Source organism: Rattus norvegicus, chromosome 19 (assembly GCF_036323735.1).
Source record: "Rattus norvegicus strain BN/NHsdMcwi chromosome 19, GRCr8, whole genome shotgun sequence".
In the NCBI taxonomy this organism is placed as follows: domain Eukaryota; kingdom Metazoa; phylum Chordata; class Mammalia; order Rodentia; family Muridae; genus Rattus; species Rattus norvegicus.
The window spans coordinates 21,873,109-21,891,520 of NC_086037.1; the positions used below are offsets into that span (position 1 = coordinate 21,873,109).

General features: G+C 42.4%; 1 pseudogene; it reads right to left on the bottom strand.

The window, feature by feature from the left end:
* Window positions 1–2,372: 2,372 nt before the first annotated feature.
* LOC134483242 (zinc finger CCCH-type antiviral protein 1-like) lies at window positions 2,373–3,908 on the bottom strand (annotated as a pseudogene).
* Window positions 3,909–18,412: the final 14,504 nt, after the last annotated feature.

Sequence of the window (18,412 nt, forward strand, 5' to 3'; positions counted from 1 at the left end):
CTAGGAGGCTAATGGAGGTGAGGAGAGCCTAAGGGACAGACCCCAGGCCTGGCCCCAGAGACTTGTGTCTCCCCCTCCCTGGAAGTGCTTTCCCGCAGTTCTCCATTCTGGGTTCAGTTTGTGGGGACCCCAGCAGGTGGCAGGCTTTGCTGATCCTCAGGTGTTAGTCTGGGACAGTGGTGGGACTTATGGTTGAGGGAAGTCTTTCAGGCAAATGCAGGCTTTTCTCAAACTCTTGGACCATCTGGTGCCCTCCCTGGGGTCACAGGACCTGTGGACATTGGGAAGCCACTTTTCCCTGTCCTGTGTGACTTTCCCTGCAGAGTGAGCTCTCCTGCAGGAGATACTCTCACATGCTTCTTTAAAAGCACCTGCTCCTCAGATCCAGATCAGTTGTGAAAACAGGCTTCTCCCTGTCAGTGTGCCAGCTCCCCCTCCCAGCTCAGAGCTGCCACACCTAAGGAGCCTCCAGCCCCAGTACTGGTTGGGTCTCATGGAGGAGTTAGAGCAAAGTGCCCCTTCTGAGAAGTGACTCAGAACAGGAGGTTCCTACAACCCAATGAGGTCTCTTCCAGTTGCCCTGTTCTTGGTTTGCACTGGTATAATTCTGAGTCCCAGATTGGCAGCCTACATTGCTGTGAGGGTTGCTGGAGATTTTGCCCTGCCCACAGAACAGAAGATTCAGAAGAAAGGCCAGTTTGGCATAATGAATTCTTTTGATAGATGGCAACAAAATTATCTTAATCTAAGCAGTTTAGGGAGGAACCTCAAGAGCATCCATAGTGAATGCAGCCTGCAGCTGTGAACACACGTTTCTTTTGGAGAGCAGGCCTGTGCAAGCCCAGGACCTAGGTGGGACAGTTCAAGCTGCCCTTTTTCCATGGCCAATCTGTGTTTGTATTGAGAAAGTATTTTTTTTCCAGTTGACTGATTTCCAACTTATGGAATGGAACTGACTTACTCAGAGTGGGGTTGACTTAGAGAGTTAAAGTACAGAAGGAATAATCCAGATGTCCACAAAAGCTTGCTGTCACACCAGGGCTTTTAAAAGCTCAGCAGCTAGAGAAGCAATGTAGTATTTGGTTATTCTCATGCTTAGGTCTAGTCATTCATTATAAGCTGACCATGACACAAAAAGAGTCATCTGTGTCACAATAGAAACTAGTTGTAACTAGACTTATACCACATTATCACATTATTACTATATTTGAGGTTCTCAGGTATGATCTTAGAAACTAGAAGAGGCCCGGTTCTTGCTACATATAGTCATATTCTATATCTTCACAGCACTGTGTGATTTGTTCTGTTAATGCTACCATTGGCATACAATACCTAGGATATTTTGTGCTGACATCTGTGACATGAGACAATAGTTCATGTCATCCCTTACCTGAATAAACTGTCCTTAGAGTACAGTGTAGTCGGAGGGGCCTTCTTTTCCTCTGAGATAGCCAAACATTTCCAGTCTTCATACAAGTCTGTCAGCCATTGTCCAGTGCCTGTCTTGAGATGTCCACATTGTCAGCTGAGAGTCTTCATCCAGCCTGCCCTGTAATTCTGTAGAACATTAATAGGGTTCCAGCCCTAGGAATTAATTCAGTGTTCTAGTACTTGCCAAATATGCTCAAAAACTAGTTTCCACCCTAGCTCTGTGTGCTATACAGAAAGAAAATAAAGAACCCCATTGCACTTGAAGTTTAGCCTCCAACAGAAGGAGAGCCTGCACAGGGCCTTTAAATAACTCTAAGCCCCAGCTTCCCCACAACCTCGTCCATCAATTCCTTTATTGGTGTGTTTTCATTAATACTCACTTTCTTCTTTGTGTGGAAAGAATGTGCACCATGTCAGTAAAGTGTGTGTGTGCGTTTGTGTTTGTGCATGTTCATCCATGAACTCACTATAAATTTTCATAAAATCACTCAGAAGTCCCTAGTGAAAACTGTCGAGGTGCAGGCAGACTCATGTTACTACTGTCTCATGGCACCTTGCAGGGAGCACTGAAATCGTGGGCTACTTTAATACAGTCTAAAACGAGGCTGTGCATGGTTTTCAGTGAAATTGTGACGTCGTCCCCACTACAGAGAGCAGCAAAAGCTTCATGTATCACATGCTGCTGTTACCAAGGTGAGGCAAAGCCTCATCCCATAGAGAGTCTGGTAGGATTTGATGGCAGGAAATAAACTCAGAACTAAAATCAATCAATTACAAACAAAGAGAATGATACAAAGAGCCAAGCAAAGCAAGAGCTGGCTTTTTTTTTTTTTTTTGAGAAGATCCACAAGACAGACAAACCACAGAGCCTATATCTAAAGTACCAAATCAGAAATGAAAAGGGGGATATAACAAAGGACACTGAGTGAATTCAACAATCATTAGGGCTTACTTCAGAGGCCTTTACTACAGAAAAGTGAAAAATCTATTTGATACTGGTGATTTTTCTAACAGATAACAAATACCAAGTTAAATACAGATCTGGGAAGGTAATGAATAATTCCCATAAGAAAATAGATACAGTCATTAAAGGCTGCCACTCCAAAAATTAAAAATAATAATAATCAGGGCCACATGGCTTTAATGCATCCTTTCTACCAGACTTTTAATGAAGACCCAATAACAATAGTGCTTCAATTATTCCACTGAATTGAAAGAGAAGGAACATTGCCAAACTCCTTCCCTGAGTTTCTCCTTTTACCTAGAATTCCTGAGTCTGTTGCTTCTTCCATTGTCACCCCATCAATAGAACCATTTAAAATGGGATGTAATCGATGTCTGGAGCCTCATTCTTTCCCTTGACCTCCATGCGGTGTCCAGAAGGCATGCCTGTTCTCATGGACATGGACTCATCTCTTTTTGCTGCAGCAAGAAGAAAGCCAGCAGAGGAGGCAGGAGCTTACAAAGAATCAGGATTTCTAGAAAAGAAGCCATCCAGATGTCCATTCTCAGAAAACCCCTGGCTTGCTCTCATGTGACTGGGTCCTCAGACACCAGCAGCCTTAGATGAGACCAAGGAAAGCTGTGCAGAGTCCTGGGTCCCCAGGTTCTTGACCTCCTGAGTGACAGCTATAGTCACATCCTCCAGGGAATCCTTACAGCTGGTGACATCTGGACAAAGTGAACCAGATGCCAAAATGAGACATGGGAGAGAAATCCTAGACTGTTTGGAAGGAATCAGTCTCTGCTTTTGCTTTTGTCTCTGTGTGCCCTGCTGCTATGATGTTCATGGGGAGCTCTCATGCCAGTGGGTCTCCTCCTAATGTGTTTGTTGTTGCAGATGTCCTGGATGTTCTGGACCCCATCAGAACTCAGCCCGTGCTCAGTCACGGAGGTCAGCACCTTCCTGTCCAACAGGTCATGAGACCTGAGACAATTGAGGTAACGGCAGTTGGCCTGGGTGAAGTGCTCACAGACTTGGACTCTCTTGCATGGCTGTGGCTTCAAGCAGATCTGTTTGTGGCTGTCTCCTTTGTAGTAACTTTTGCAGGAGAAAAGCATCCCCCTGTACCAGGAAGAAGGCCGGCTCCTCTTGGTTAAGCCCAGAAAGCTCATGATTCTTCAGGACCTGGAAGCTCTGTTCCTAAAAACTTGGTGTGGATATTTGCAGAGGTTTCTCTGGGATTTTGCATAATGACTCTGTCCCAGAAGTTTGAGCTTGCAGAGGCTTGGGCAATCTGTAGCATGGTCCCTGGATGCACTTGAGATTGAAGCCACAGGCTTCAGTAGTAGCCGCCACCTACAGCATGATCCCTGCCTGATCTCCAGTCTCCAATAGGAATAAGCAGTCTTGCCCAGCAGCTCATAGAGCTCTGCCTCTGGAGCCTGATCCTACTCTGCAGTTCCTTTAAGGTCATGCATCCCCTGTGGGTCCACAGGATCTTGGTGATGAAACAGTCTGCCCCAGGATCCCCCATGGTGCACTATGGCTGCAGCTGCTCAGGCTTGTGAGCTGGACTCTGCTTTGTGGAGAAAGGAAACTGGAAAAGGGGATAACACATGAAATGGAAATGAAGAAAATAACCAGTAAAAATTAAAAGAATTAAAGTCATCATCTCAGGAGAATGAGTGGGAAGCCAGGTCCTTAAGCAGGCAGGTTCTCCACAACAATGCATGCTGGGTTCAAGACTGGACATGAGGTGCCCTGAGCTTGGGACTGCCAGGCTCCTACTGGGAAGAGAGCTTTCTTCTTCATTTCTGTAAGTCTCTCTAGTTTTCTTTTAAGGCTTTCATCTCATCATTGACTTTCCCAATGACCTTTTATGACAAGCCATTATGGTTAACAAGAATTAAGTAAAGGCTCATTGAGCTGGTGGTAGTTGGAGGTCTGGGGGAAGCCCTGGACAGAGAGATCTTGCCTACCAGGGGTGGGATGTGCATGGTGGGAGGGACTAGTGGAGTGTCATTGGCCTCAGTATGCACAGGCTTGGGGCTGGTGCCTGGCTGCCTGGTGCGCCTCTGTGGCTACTTGGCCTGGGTCCCACCGCAGATGCCCATGGTGGTTGCTGGCCAGTTGTGCTTGCTCTACCTGTCCTCGGGGCTTCTGGCGGGGCTGACCACAGCCTTGAACATGGACAACCGTGGACAAAGTGGGCCAGAAATCGGAGGATCATGGGAGCATCTTCAACTTCCCCCTCCCCAAGCACTGGCAGTTGCAGCTGGAGGACAAGCCACTGTGAGTTTCCCCACATCCAGGCAGGTGTTCTGCACCACCAGGAGAGCAAGGGCAAGCACTGCTGCCACCAGTCCCACATGCGCAAGGACTATTTGCTGACTGGCAGGGCTTCACTTTGCTCTGCCTGGCTCTGCTTTGCCTTGCTCTGCCCTGTGGGCTCTCACTTCTTTGGCCAAAGACTGTTGAGATCCCGGCTTGCCTCACCTTTCTTTTTTTTTTTTTTTTTTTTTTTTTTTATTATTAACTTGAGTATTTCTTATATACATTTCGAGTGTTATTCCCTTTCCCGGTTTCCGGGCAAACATCCCCCTCCCCCCTCCCCTTCCTTATGGGTGTTCCCCTCCCAACCCTCCCCCCATTGCCGCCCTCCCACCATAGACTAGTTCACTGGGGGTTCAGTCTTAGCAGGACCCAGGGCTTCCCCTTCCACTGGTGCTCTTACTAGGATATTCATTGCTACCTATGGGGTCAGAGTCCAGGGTCAGTCCATGTATAGTCTTTAGGTAGTGGCTTAGTCCCTGGAAGCTCTGGTTGCTTGGCATTGTTGTACTTTTGGGGTCTCGAGCCCCTTCAAGCTCTTCCAGTCCTTTCTCTGATTCCTTCAATAGGGGACCTATTCTCAGTTCAGTGGTTTGCTGCTGGCATTCGCCTCTATATTTGCTGTATTCTGGCTGTGTCTCTCAGGAGCGATCTACATCCGGCTCCTGTCGGTCTGCACTTCTTTGCTTCATCCATCTTGTCTAATTGGGTGGCTGTATATGTATGGGCCACATGTGGGGCAGGCTCTGAATGGGTGTTCCTTCAGTCTCTGTTTTAATCTTTGCCTCTCCCTTCCCTGCCAAGGGTATTCTTTTTCCTCATTTAAAGAAGGAGTGAAGCATTCACATTTTGATCATCCGTCTTGAGTTTCGTTTGTTCTAGGGATCTAGGGTAATTCAAGCATTTGGGCTAATAGCCACTTATCAATGAGTGCATACCATGTATGTCTTTCTGTGATTGGGTTAGCTCACTCAGGATGATATTTTCCAGTTCCAACCATTTGCCTACGAATTTCATAAACTCGTTGTTTTTGATAGCTGAGTAATATTCCATTGTGTAGATGTACCACATTTTCTGTATCCATTCCTCTGTTGAAGGGCATCTGGGTTCTTTCCATTTTCTGGCTATTATAAATAAGGCTGCGATGAACATAGTGTAGCACGTGTCTCTTTTATATGTTGAGGCATCTTTTGGGTATATGCCCAAGAGAGGTATAGCTGGATCCTCAGGCAGTTCAATGTCCAATTTTCTGAGGAACCTCTAGACTGATTTCCAGAATGGTTTTACCAGTCTGCAATCCCACCAACAATGGAGGAGTGTTCCTCTTTCTCCACATCCTCGCCAGCATCTGCTGTCACCTGAGTTTTTGATCTTAGCCAATCGCACTGGTGTGAGGTGAAATCTCAGGGTTGTTTTGATTGGCATTTCCCTTATGACTAAAGATGTTGAACATTTCTTTAGGTGTTTCTCAGCCATTCGGCATTCCTCAGCTGTGAATTCTTTGTTTAGCTCTGAACCCCATTTTTTAATAGGGTTATTTGTTTCCCTGCGGTCTAACTTCTTGAGTTCTTTGTATATTTTGGATATAAGGCCTCTATCTGTTGTAGGATTGGTAAAGATCTTTTCCCAATCTGTTGGTTGCCATTTTGTCCTAACCACAGTGTCCTTTGCCTTACAGAAGCTTTGCAGTTTTATGAGATCCCATTTGTCGATTCTTGATCTTAGAGCATGAGCCATTGGTGTTTTGTTCAGGAAATTTTTTCCAGTGCCCATGTGTTCCAGATGCTTCCCTAGTTTTTCTTCTATTAGTTTGAGTGTGTCTGGTTTGATGTGGAGGTCCTTGATCCACTTGGACTTAAGCTTTGTACAGGGTGATAAGCATGGATCGATCTGCATTCTTCTACATGTTGCCCTCCAGTTGAACCAGCACCATTTGCTGAAAATGCTATCTTTTTTCCATTGGATGGTTTTGGCTCCTTTGTCAAAAATCAAGTGACCATAGGTGTGTGGGTTCATTTCTGGGTCTTCAATTCTATTCCGTTGGTCTATCTGTCTGTCTCTGTACCAATACCATGCAGTTTTTATCACTATTGCTCTGTAATACTGCTTGAGTTCAGGGATAGTGATTCCCCCTGAAGTTCTTTTATTGTTGAGGATAGCTTTAGCTATCCTGGGTTTTTTGTTATTCCAGATGAATTTGCAAATTGTTCTGTCTAACTCTTTGAAGAATTGGATTGGTATTTTGATGGGGATTGCATTGAATCTGTAGATCGCTTTTGGTAAAATGGCCATTTTTACTATATTAATCCTGCCAATCCATGAGCATGGGAGATCTTTCCATCTTCTGAGGTCTTCTTCAATTTCTTTCCTCAGTGTCTTGAAGTTCTTATTGTACAGATCTTTTACTTGCTTGGTTAAAGTCACACCGAGGTACTTTATATTATTTGGGTCTATTATGAAGGGTGTCGTTTCCCTAATTTCTTTCTCGGCTTGTTTCTCTTTTGTATAGAGGAAGGCAACTGATTTATTTGAGTTAATTTTATACCCAGCCACTTTGCTGAAGTTGTTTATCAGCTTTAGTAGTTCTCTGGTGGAACTTTTGGGATCACGTAAATATACTATCATGTCATCTGCAAATAGTGATATTTTGACCTCTTCTTTTCCGATCTGTATCCCTTTGATCTCCTTTTGTTGTCTGATTGCTCTGGCTAGAACTTCAAGAACTATATTGAATAAGTAGGGAGAGAGTGGGCAGCCTTGTCTAGTACCTGATTTTAGTGGGATTGCTTCAAGTTTCTCTCCATTTAGTTTAATGTTAGCAACTGGTTTGCTGTATATGGCTTTTACTATGTTTCGGTATGGGCCTTGAATTCCTATTCTTTCCAGGACTTTTATCATGAAGGGGTGTTGAATTTTGTCAAATGCTTTCTCAGCATCTAATGAAATGATCATGTGGTTCTGTTCTTTCAGTTTGTTTATATGATGGATCACGTTGATGGTTTTCCGTATATTAAACCATCCCTGCATGCCTGGGATGAAGCCTACTTGATCATGGTGGATGATTGTTTTGATGTGCTCTTGAATTCGGTTTGCCAGAATTTTATTGAGTATTTTTGCGTCGATATTCATAAGGGAAATTGGTCTGAAGTTCTCTTTCTTTGTTGTGTCTTTGTGTGGTTTAGGTATAAGAGTAATTGTGGCTTCGTAGAAGGAATTCGGTAGGGCTCCATCTGTTTCAATTTTGTGGAATAGTTTGGATAATATTGGTATGAGGTCTTCTATGAAGGTTTGATAGAATTCTGCACTAAACCCGTCTGGACCTGGGCTCTTTTTGGTTGGGAGACCTTTAATGACTGCTTCTATTTCCTTAGGAGTTATGGGGTTCTTTAACTGGTTTATCTGTTCCTGATTTAACCTCGATACCTGGTATCTGTCTAGGAAATTGTCCATTTCCTGAAGATTTTCAAATTTTGTTGAATATAGGTTTTTATAGTAAGATCTGATGATTTTTTGAATTTCCTCCGAATCTGTAGTTATGTCTCCCTTTTCATTTCTGATTTTGTTAATTTGGACACACTCTTTGTGTCCTCTCATTAGTCTGGCTAAGGGTTTATCTATCTTGTTGATTTTCTCAAAGAACCAACTTTTGGTTCTGTTGATTCTTTCTATGGTCCTTTTTGTTTCTACTTGGTTGATTTCAGCTCTGAGTTTGATTATTTCCTGCCTTCTACTCCTCCTGGGTGTATTTGCTTCTTTTTGTTCTAGAGCTTTTAGGTGTGCTGTCAAGCTGCTGACATATGCTCTTTCCTGTTTCTTTCTGCAGGCACTCAGCGCTATGAGTTTTCCTCTTAGCACAGCTTTCATTGTGTCCCATAAGTTTGAGTATGTTGTATCTTCATTTTCATTAAATTCTAAAAAGTTTTTAATTTCTTTCTTTATTTCTTCCTTGACCAGGTTATCATTGAGTAGAGCATTGTTCAATTTCCACGTATATGTGGGCATTCTTCCCTTATTGTTATTGAAGACCAGTTTTAGGCCGTGGTGGTCCGATAGCACGCATGGGATTATTTCTATCTTTCTGTACCTGTTGAGGCCCGTTTTTTGACCAATTATATGGTCAATTTTGGAGAAAGTACCATGAGGAGCTGAGAAGAAGGTATATCCTTTTGCTTTAGGATAGAATGTTCTATAAATATCCATTAAGTCCATTTGGCTCATGACTTCTCTTAGTCTGTCGACATCACTGTTTAATTTCTGTTTCCATGATCTGTCCATTGATGAGAGTGGGGTGTTGAAATCTCCCACTATTATTGTGTGAGGTGCAATGTGTGTTTTGAGCTTTACCTTTCAATAGGCACCTCTGTGAAGTGAGGAGAACCAAAGGGACAGAAGGCTGACCTGGCCCTGGAGACTTGTGTCTCCCCCTCCACCAAAGTGCTTTCCTCAGTTCTCCACTCCGGTTTTAGTTTGCAGGGATCCCAGCAGGTGGCAGGCTTCGCTGAGCCTCCCCTGTGAGAAGGGGACAGTGGTGGGACTTATGGTTGTGGGAAGTCTTTCAGGGAGATGCAGGCTTTCTCAAACTCTCCGACCATCCATCCAGTGCCCTCCCTGGTTCCCATTCCCTGTGTTTGTTGCGAAGTCACTTTTCGCTGTCCTGTGTGACTTTCCCTGCAGACTGGGCTCTCCTGCAGGAGATACTCTCACATGCTTCTTTAAAAGCCCCTGTTCCTCAGATCTAGATCAGCTGTGAAAACAGGCTTCTCCATGCCAGGGTGAGAGCTACCCCTCCCAGCTCAGAGCTGCAACACCATAGGATCCTCAGGCCCCAGTGCTGGGTGGGTCCCATGGAAGAGTTAGAGGAAAGCTTCCCTTCTGAGAAGTGACTTAACACAGAAGGTTCACAAGTGACAGTCAACCCCCAAGTATTTCTTCCAGGAGAAAGCACTCAGCTCTCCCCTTTAAACAGTTTAGGCTCCCACATGGCCCAGTTTTGTGATTGGGGAAGATTTTCTGGAGCTTAGTTGGCCAGTCAAAGTGGGGCTACATTCTTTTTTTTTTTTCTTTATTAACTTGAGTATTTCTTATTTACATTTCGATTGTATTCTCTTTCCCGGTTTCCCTGGCCAACATCCTCCTAACCCCCCCTCTTCTATATGGCTGTCCCCCTCCCCATCCTCCCACCATTACCACCCTCCCCCCAACAATCACGTTCACTGGGGGTTCAGTCTTGGCAGGACCAAGGGCTTCCCCTTCCACTGGTGCTCTGACTAGGCTATTCATTGCTACGTATGCAGTTGGAGCCCAGGGTCAGTCTTTGGGTAGTGGCTTAGTCCCTGGAAGCTCTGGTTGGTTGGAATTGTTTTTCATATGCGGTCTTAACCCCCTTGAGCTCTTTCAGTCCTTTCTAAGATTCCTTCAACGGGGGTCCTATTCTCAGTTCAGTGGTTTGCTGCTGGCATTCGCCTCTGTATTTGCTGTATTCTGGCTGTGTCTCTCAGGAGCGATCTACATCCGGCTCCTGTCAGCCTGCACTTCTTTGCTTCATCCATCTTATCTAATTGGGTGGCTGTATATGTATGGGCCACATGTGGAGCAGGCTCTGAATGGGTGTTCCTTCTGCCTCTGTTTTAATCTTTGCCTCTCTATTCCCTGCCAAGGGTATTCTTGTTCCTCTTTTAAAGAAGGAGTGAAGCATTTGCTTTTTGGTCATCCTTCTTGATTTTCATGTGTTCTGTGCATCTAGGGTAATTCAAGCATTTGGGCTAATAGCCACTTATCAATGAATGCATACCATGTGTGTTTTTCTGTGATTGGGTTACCTCACTCTGGATGATATTTTCCAGTTCCATCCATTTGCCTATGAATTTCATAAAATCATTGTTTTTGATAGCCGAGTAATATTCCATTGTGTAGATGTACCACATTTTCTGTATCCATTCCTCTGTTGGGTTCTTTCCAGCTTCTGGCTATTATAAGTAAGGCTGCTATGAACATAGTGGAGCACGTGTCTTTTTTATATGTTGGGGCATCTTTTGGGTATATGCCCAAGAGAGGTATAGCTCAGTCCTCAGGTAGTTCAATATCCAATTTTCTGAGAAACCTCCAACTGATTTCCAGAATGGTTGTACCAGTCTGCCTCCCACCAACATTGGAGGAGTGTTCCTCTTTCTCCACATCCTGGCCAGCATTTGCTGTCACCTGAGTTCTTGATCTTAGCCATTCTCACTGGTGTGCGGTGAAATCTCAGGGTTGTTTTGATTTGCATTTCCCTTATGACTAAAGATGTTGAACATTTCTTTTGGTGTTTCTCAGCCATTCGGCATTCCTCAGCTGTGAATTCTTTGTTTACCTCTGAACTCCATTTTTTAATAGGGTTATTTGACTCCCTGCGGTCTAACTTCTTGAGTTCTTTGTATATTTTGGATATAAGCCCTCTATCTGTTGTAGAATTGGTAAAGATCTTTTCCCAATCTGTTGGTGGGGCTACATTCTTAATCCATACTCATTCACACAACAGAACATCTTCCTCCCCACCCACGAGGCCTTGACTTGAACCCAGGTCCTTCCAGGATCAACAGACCTGAGAGAACAGATTGCAGCACAAGAGAGAAAAGAAGCCAGAATAGTTTAAACTGGAGAAAACCCCCATATAGGCCGTTTACCAACTTTAGGGGTTTGCATATTGTGGACTTCAGAATCTTACGGTCAGATTTTTCTGATTACACCTTATAGATGAAGCTGAAGTCTACTGAGGGTGGGATCATCCCAGGCAGGGAGGGGATCTGACTCTGCAGGCCTGGCCACCCTCTGCATTCTCCCAAAAATAATTTTTAGTCAGCTGTAAATCTGAAGTGAAATTTGTTTTTTGTCAACTCAAACGGTTGACATTTCAAGTCTCACACACCATGTGAGAGACACACATTTATCCACAGGGGATTTGAACTTACTTCTATAGAAATGACTGTGGGCCAACAGAGGGAAAGCATTCTTGCCTTTAGCATTCTGTCTGTATCAGAGACTACATGGACTGGCTTCCTGGACAGACATGTCCAAGCAGACAGACATTGTAATGAGGGAAAACTTAGGCAAGAAATGACCTGGGGACAGTGATTTCAGATTGTGCCTTTAGCCAGGAATCTCTGTTGTCATTAAGGCAAGCAGTCTTGGGCTTGCCAAAACTTGTCAGTATTTCAGGGCTCTTACAACTGCTCCAGGTACTTCTGAGGTGAAAGCCATTCATTAAAAAAAAAAAGTTTATAGAGCAATATTTCTCAACCTGTGGGTGGCAACTGCTTCACAGAGATTGCATATCAGATACCTTGTACATTATGACTCATAAGAGTAGCAATATTATTTATGAAGTAGCAATGAAATAATTTTATGGAGGGGATCATCACAGTATGAAGAGCTGTATTAAAGGGTTGCAGCAGTAGGACTGTTGAGAACCACTGCCATAGAAGCTGACAGATGGGAGCAGACTCCTCAGCTGAGTAGAGACCCACGACAAGGGATACTGTGTCCCACCCTAGAACCCAGAGGCAGAATCTATCCCAGGAGTCTGTGGGTCACCTTGTCTTAAATTCTTCCAGGGTCAAGAATAGCATTGATCATCTCAGCAGAGTCAGCTTGCACAGCCCACATCAGGCCCATGGCTTCGCTTTACAGAGAAGGATGTGGGTCTGAGTGACAGCCAGTGAGACTGAGGGGACCCTGATACTCATTTGCTTTGAGCTGTGGTTTCTTCACCTGTAAAATGGGGGTGTTTCTGCTGAATTGGGTTGTTGTGGAGATTAACAGAACATACAACCTGCTCAGTGTCTGCCTGGCATGGACCCTGCTGGTTAAATGGAAGCTGTCGATGATGACGATATTAAAAGTAGAATTTCTAGCCAGATAGTGTTAGTTGTGGGGCGCCATACAAGTGTTCTAAGCATTTTCTGATTCTAAGACCGCCTCACCTTACAACCTAAGGCTCTTGATTTAAATTTTAAAAAAAGAATAAATATAAAATACCAATATGAAAAAATCATAATCAGAAATGAGCTAATTCCTGCGAAGTCATTTAGCTTTACATTTTCTGCTTCTATTTCCAAGGCATCTAGAGTAGCACTTTCCGAGATCCTAAAGCCTTCTATTATGGTGCTACCCATTCATTCCTCTCTCCTTGAGGACTTCTCAGGTGACTTACCAGAATCAGATGGCTTTTAAGATTGTTCCCATCAGGTGCGATCTCTTTGTCCATGGGCCTTGCCCAAAGCTGCAGGGCCAACCTGTTGTTTTACAATCCAAAATTCCAGACATTAATTTTACCAATGAAGTTTTAGGAGTCAGATGCTGAAGTCAAGTAAAGCTCCCAACTGTCTTTCCTGATTCACTGACCTCCCAGAAGAAGAGCAGTCCTGTTCCCTCTGAACACTTTCTTAAAAATCCTTTAACTCAAAAACTTTCCATTGGTTTAGTTATCTAGATTTCCTTTCACGTTGTGTCTTGATCTGCTGGACCTAAGTGCACTTTTTACCTTTGCCATAAATGTGTGTGGTAGGTGAGCCATACCGTAATTAAGTCCATGTTTACATGAATAAACAACTCTTGCTTTAAATGTCTGTGCCATGGCCCTGCTATACCACACACTACTTTTTCAGTAAATAATACATTCTTGGAGATCACAGTGTGATCAAATATTTTGTAACATGACTTAGTAACGTTCCCTCGATTTTATAAATCAATTTCTTTGACGAGGATTCTGGGTGTTGTCTGTCAGGTCTGAGTGCATCATCTTGGGAATCCCAAGGAACATCAAACTTGGGCTATTGAAACTGTTGCATATGGGCAACCCGGAGCAAAAACCACCCAGGAATCTACTGATACTTGACACACATTCATTCACCTGCCTTTTTCATATAGTTTATGGCAAGAGGTCACCACTCTTGACCTTGTTTCATTATAAAACGTGGTGCTAAGTGTAAGAGTTGGGGTCAAGGAGATCACCCCACAAATCACAAAATACCCATCTCAGATAACCATGTATGGTTTATTGAATACAAAACATCCATGAATTTCAGGACAGAATTAAAAGTCCAAACCTAAGGATAATAGAATAGAAGAGAATTTAGATTTCCAGTTCACAGGTCCAGTAAGCATATTCAGTAAATCATAGCAGAAAACATCCATAAGGTAAAGGAAGAAAAGGCCATGAAGGTACAACAAGCCTACAGAACGCCAATTTAATCATACCAGAAACAATTCCTCCATTAACATAATAATTAAAACACTGAATGCACAGATCAAAGAAAGATCATTAAAAGGGGTAAGGTACAAATAACCAGTAACAAATAAGTTCAGACTCATCTAAATTACACAAGACTTCTCAACAGAGACTCCAAAAGCCAGAAAATCTTGGGCAGATGTAATGCGGACCAAGGATCCTATACCCAGCATAATTCTCAATCACCATAAATGGAGAAACCAAAATATTTCATGACAAAACCAAATTTAAACAATATTTTTCTCTAAGAAAGCACAACAGAGGATTGTAGTAGGGAAACTCCAAGACAATGAGCTAAACTATACCCAAGAAAAACCAAGAAATAAATCATCTCTCAATAATTTCAAAAAATGAAGCACACAATCACCATTTCACCCATAACCAGAAAAAGAAGAGAAAGCAGCAACTATTGGTCTTTAATATCTAACCAGACCCTCTGTCACCAATCCCCCAGCTCCTAGGGAATAAACTGCCAGCCAAAGTATATACAGGGTCTATGGTTCTAGGTAACTGTGTAGAAGGGGACTGATTTAAGTGGCACCCATGTGGCGGGAGGCCATTGTCTACGCTGAGGCCTGTTGCCCACCAAAAGTAGATGCTGGAGTTGTGAGGTGGGAATGGATATGTGTAGGTGGGGGAACACTGTCATATAGGCAAAGCTGAGCAGAAATGGGATGTAAGATATGATGATGGGAGTGTGGAAAGCAGGACAACAGTTGAAATGTAAATAAATAAAATAACCAATTAATAAAAAAATAGCCAAAAATAAAATAAAAAGTGAAAAGGTAAAAGAAAACTTACACCAAAACAAAACAAAAGAAATCCTTGTAGTGGATTGGCCTAATTCTGCTTGTATTTTAATGCTAATATGTAGAACTCAAGACTGGTTAACCTCCAAAAACTGACCCTGCTCCCAGTTAACTGTGATTATAAAGAAGCCAACAGCCAACAGCTGCACAGCAGAGAGATGGGGGAGGTGAGCTTTGAGGGCTTTGCTAGAGAGGATCATGAGGAGGGAAGAAGGAGGAAGAAGCTGCCAGAGAATAAAGGAAGAACATGTGTGATGGAGAGGAGAGAGGAAGAGGACAGCAGCCATGGTTAAGGGAGAGGAGAGCCTGGTCCTGAGGGCTGTCCAAGTGCAACAAAGAGCAGCCAAGATGCTACACAGTCAGTAAGAGTTGAGCGTTATTGTTTGGAAAGTAGATCTGATACCATGGAGGGCAGGCAGCTGCACAGCTACTGTGCTGATTAAGGCATATGATGAATAAATTTACAAAATATGTATAACCAGTAAGGAGCTCTATAGAGGATCCTAAAAGGAATACTTTAGTTTGAAGAGAAGGATAAAATACCAGAGGAAACAGGAAATAATTTAACAAAACTAGAACAGTCAATCAAAAGAAGACAATAAAACCCACAAAAATTAACAAAATTAAATACATAGGTTTAAATAATATTTGCACGTCACTAAACTCAATTCCCCAGTGAACAGACATTATTTAGCCAGAAACAGGATCACCATCATGAGATGTAGAGGATATACTAGGGAAACAGACCTAAGACACAGGTCCCTATCGCAATTCTATGCAGTTTCTCTATCCAGCTGACAGAATAGATTTCAAACCAATCCTGTCCAGAAGATGTAAGGACATTCATTTCATATTTTGCAATTACCAAAAGATACTACAATCTAAATATATACATATTAAACACAGCAGTCACAAATTTAAATATATAATTATCACATAGATCTGAAATTACCCATTAGCTATAATAGTGGTTGTGATTGTTTTTAATAGTCTATTCTGACCACTTGGCAGATCACACGCAAATAAACAAAAGAGGAGGAGCAGAATTCAGTGACATCATCAGTCAAATGGACCTAACAAACTACACTGAACTATACATATATTTTCTATCAGCCTGTGGATCTGTCTCCAAAATTGACCACGGATTAGGACACAGAACAGCCCTCAGGAAAGATAAGAAAGGTGAAGTAGTGTCATGCATTCTATCTAAGCACAAAGGAATCAAACTGGTATCACACAATAGAAAGTGCAGTCAGGACACACTCTCGTGGAAGGTCAGCAACACAAACAACACACTACTGAAAGGGCCAAGGGAGAAACACATAAGGAAAAATTAAAATTCCTAGAAATGAGTGACAATGAAAACACAACCACCACAGATCTATGCGATACAACATAGTTTTAGGAATTATGTTGCAGTCAGCAAAGCCAGAGCAGTGGACCCATCTAATCCCTTTGTCATGCATCAGAAGTAGAGAATCTGGAGTGTGCCCTGTTGGGTTAATGCCTTGAACTGGCTCACCACATTCCCAATTTCCCTTTGCAATGATAACATATTTTTGGCATTACACATTGGATATATGCAATTTGCCTTTTGATTTCATAGGGGAATAATTAAGGGACTTCCTGGAGGGTCGAAAAGCACTGTGGATAAACTGTGTAGAGACTGAAAGACTACAGGGGTTTTGGAAGCTGAGCTAATGTATTTTTATTATGATATGTTTAAGAATCTATGGGGAATTGGGAGTGGAATATGGTGATTTGAATGATAATGGCCCCCATAAACTCACATATATGAATGTTTGTTGCTGGTTAGTGGAAATATTCGGGAAGAATTATAAGATACGGATTTGTTGGAGGAGTGTATGGGATTGGGCTTTGAGGTTTCCAAATTCAACACCATCTATAGTTAACACTTTCTCTGTCTCCGACTTGCACATAAGATGTAAGCTCTCAGCCAGTTCTCTAGAAACATGGTGTCCTACCTGCTGCCGTGTACCCCAGCATAATATTCATAGACTCATGATCCTTGAAACTGTAAGCTGAAATAAACTCTTTCTTCTACAAGTTCCCTTGCTCATGGTGTCTCTTCACAGCATAGAAAAGAAACTAAGATTGGAAGGAACAGTTAAGTGAAAAATTTCTCAATAATATCCTGGAAAATAAAATTCAGACATTTACCAAAAGTGTCAGGTACCGTGATCAAGCTGGCTTGACTGCAGAGGTGCAAGAATGTTTCAACAAATACAAATGAATAAACAATTCACCACAGAAAACCAAGAACAGGAAACACATGATCACTGCAGTAGAGGCAGACAATCTCTTTGGCAAAATCCCACAGTGATTAATGCAAAAGTCCTGGAGAATCTGGGATATGGAGAAGACATACCTTAACATTATAAAGGCAATATGCAAGGCCAACAGCATCCTAACTGGAGGAAATCATAATGGATTTCCACTAAAATCAGGAATAAGTCACAGATGTTCATTCTTTTCATCTAATTCAACTAGTATGTGAAGTCTTATCCAAACAATATGACAATAGAGAGATGGAAAGGCATGTTAATATGAAAGAAAGCAGTCAGAGCATTCTCATTTGCAGGCGATATGATCCATATATAAAGACCACTACGAAACCACTAGCAAACTCCTATGGCTCATGGACACATTCACTAAAATCACAGTAAAATCAATAGAACTCCTGTATACCAACAATAAATATGACGAAAGAAGCCAAGAAAACAAACCCATTCAGAATAAAAATCTTGTAATATCTAAGGAAGTAAAGACTTGTTAAAATGAAATCATTAGGAAAAATAAAAAAAACTGAAGAAACCAGAAAATGAAGAGGCCTCTCATTTTCATGTGTCAGTATGATTTATATTATTATATCGAATCCTACCAGAGTCATCTACAGGTTTAAATCCATCCCATTATAATCCCAATACAGAGCTTCATGGGAATGAAAAAAAAAAATCTCAGAACTCACATGAAAGCACAACTGAGCAGGGCAGTCAGACACTGCTAACTAATAAGACAGTAAAGCACTGCGGGAGGCATCACCTTTAATGATTTCATGTTCATTTTGGGGAATAGTAAAAAAGAAAAACCAGCATGTTAATATCATGAGAGCAGACACAGTGCCTAATGGAATAAAATTGAAGAGCCTGATATTGGCCTATGTTCTTATCAGCATTTGGGTTTTGAGAAAAAGGAAAACAAACAAACAAAACAAAAAACTCACAACCACCCCTCCCACCACCACACACAAGTGCAGTTTTCAACCTGTGGGTTGCAAGCCCTTCAGGGAACAACCACATATGAGACATACTTTATACATGCTATTTACATTACAATTCAAAACAGTAGCCACCTTACATTTATGACTTAGCAATGAAATAATTTGGTAGTTGGGGTTGGTTACCACAATGTGAAGAACTGTATTCCTTGAGTTGTTCTTGGTCATAGTATTTTTCTGCAGTAACAGAAATGTGACTGATATATAAACTGGTACCGAAGTGAGTGGAGATGTTTGTGAGGAATCTCTTGATTTTTTGGAGGAGGGTGGGAGACTTTGGATTGGGAAAACTGTTGAATTATTTAAGGAGATCTTAACAGTTCTTTTAGTTTGCC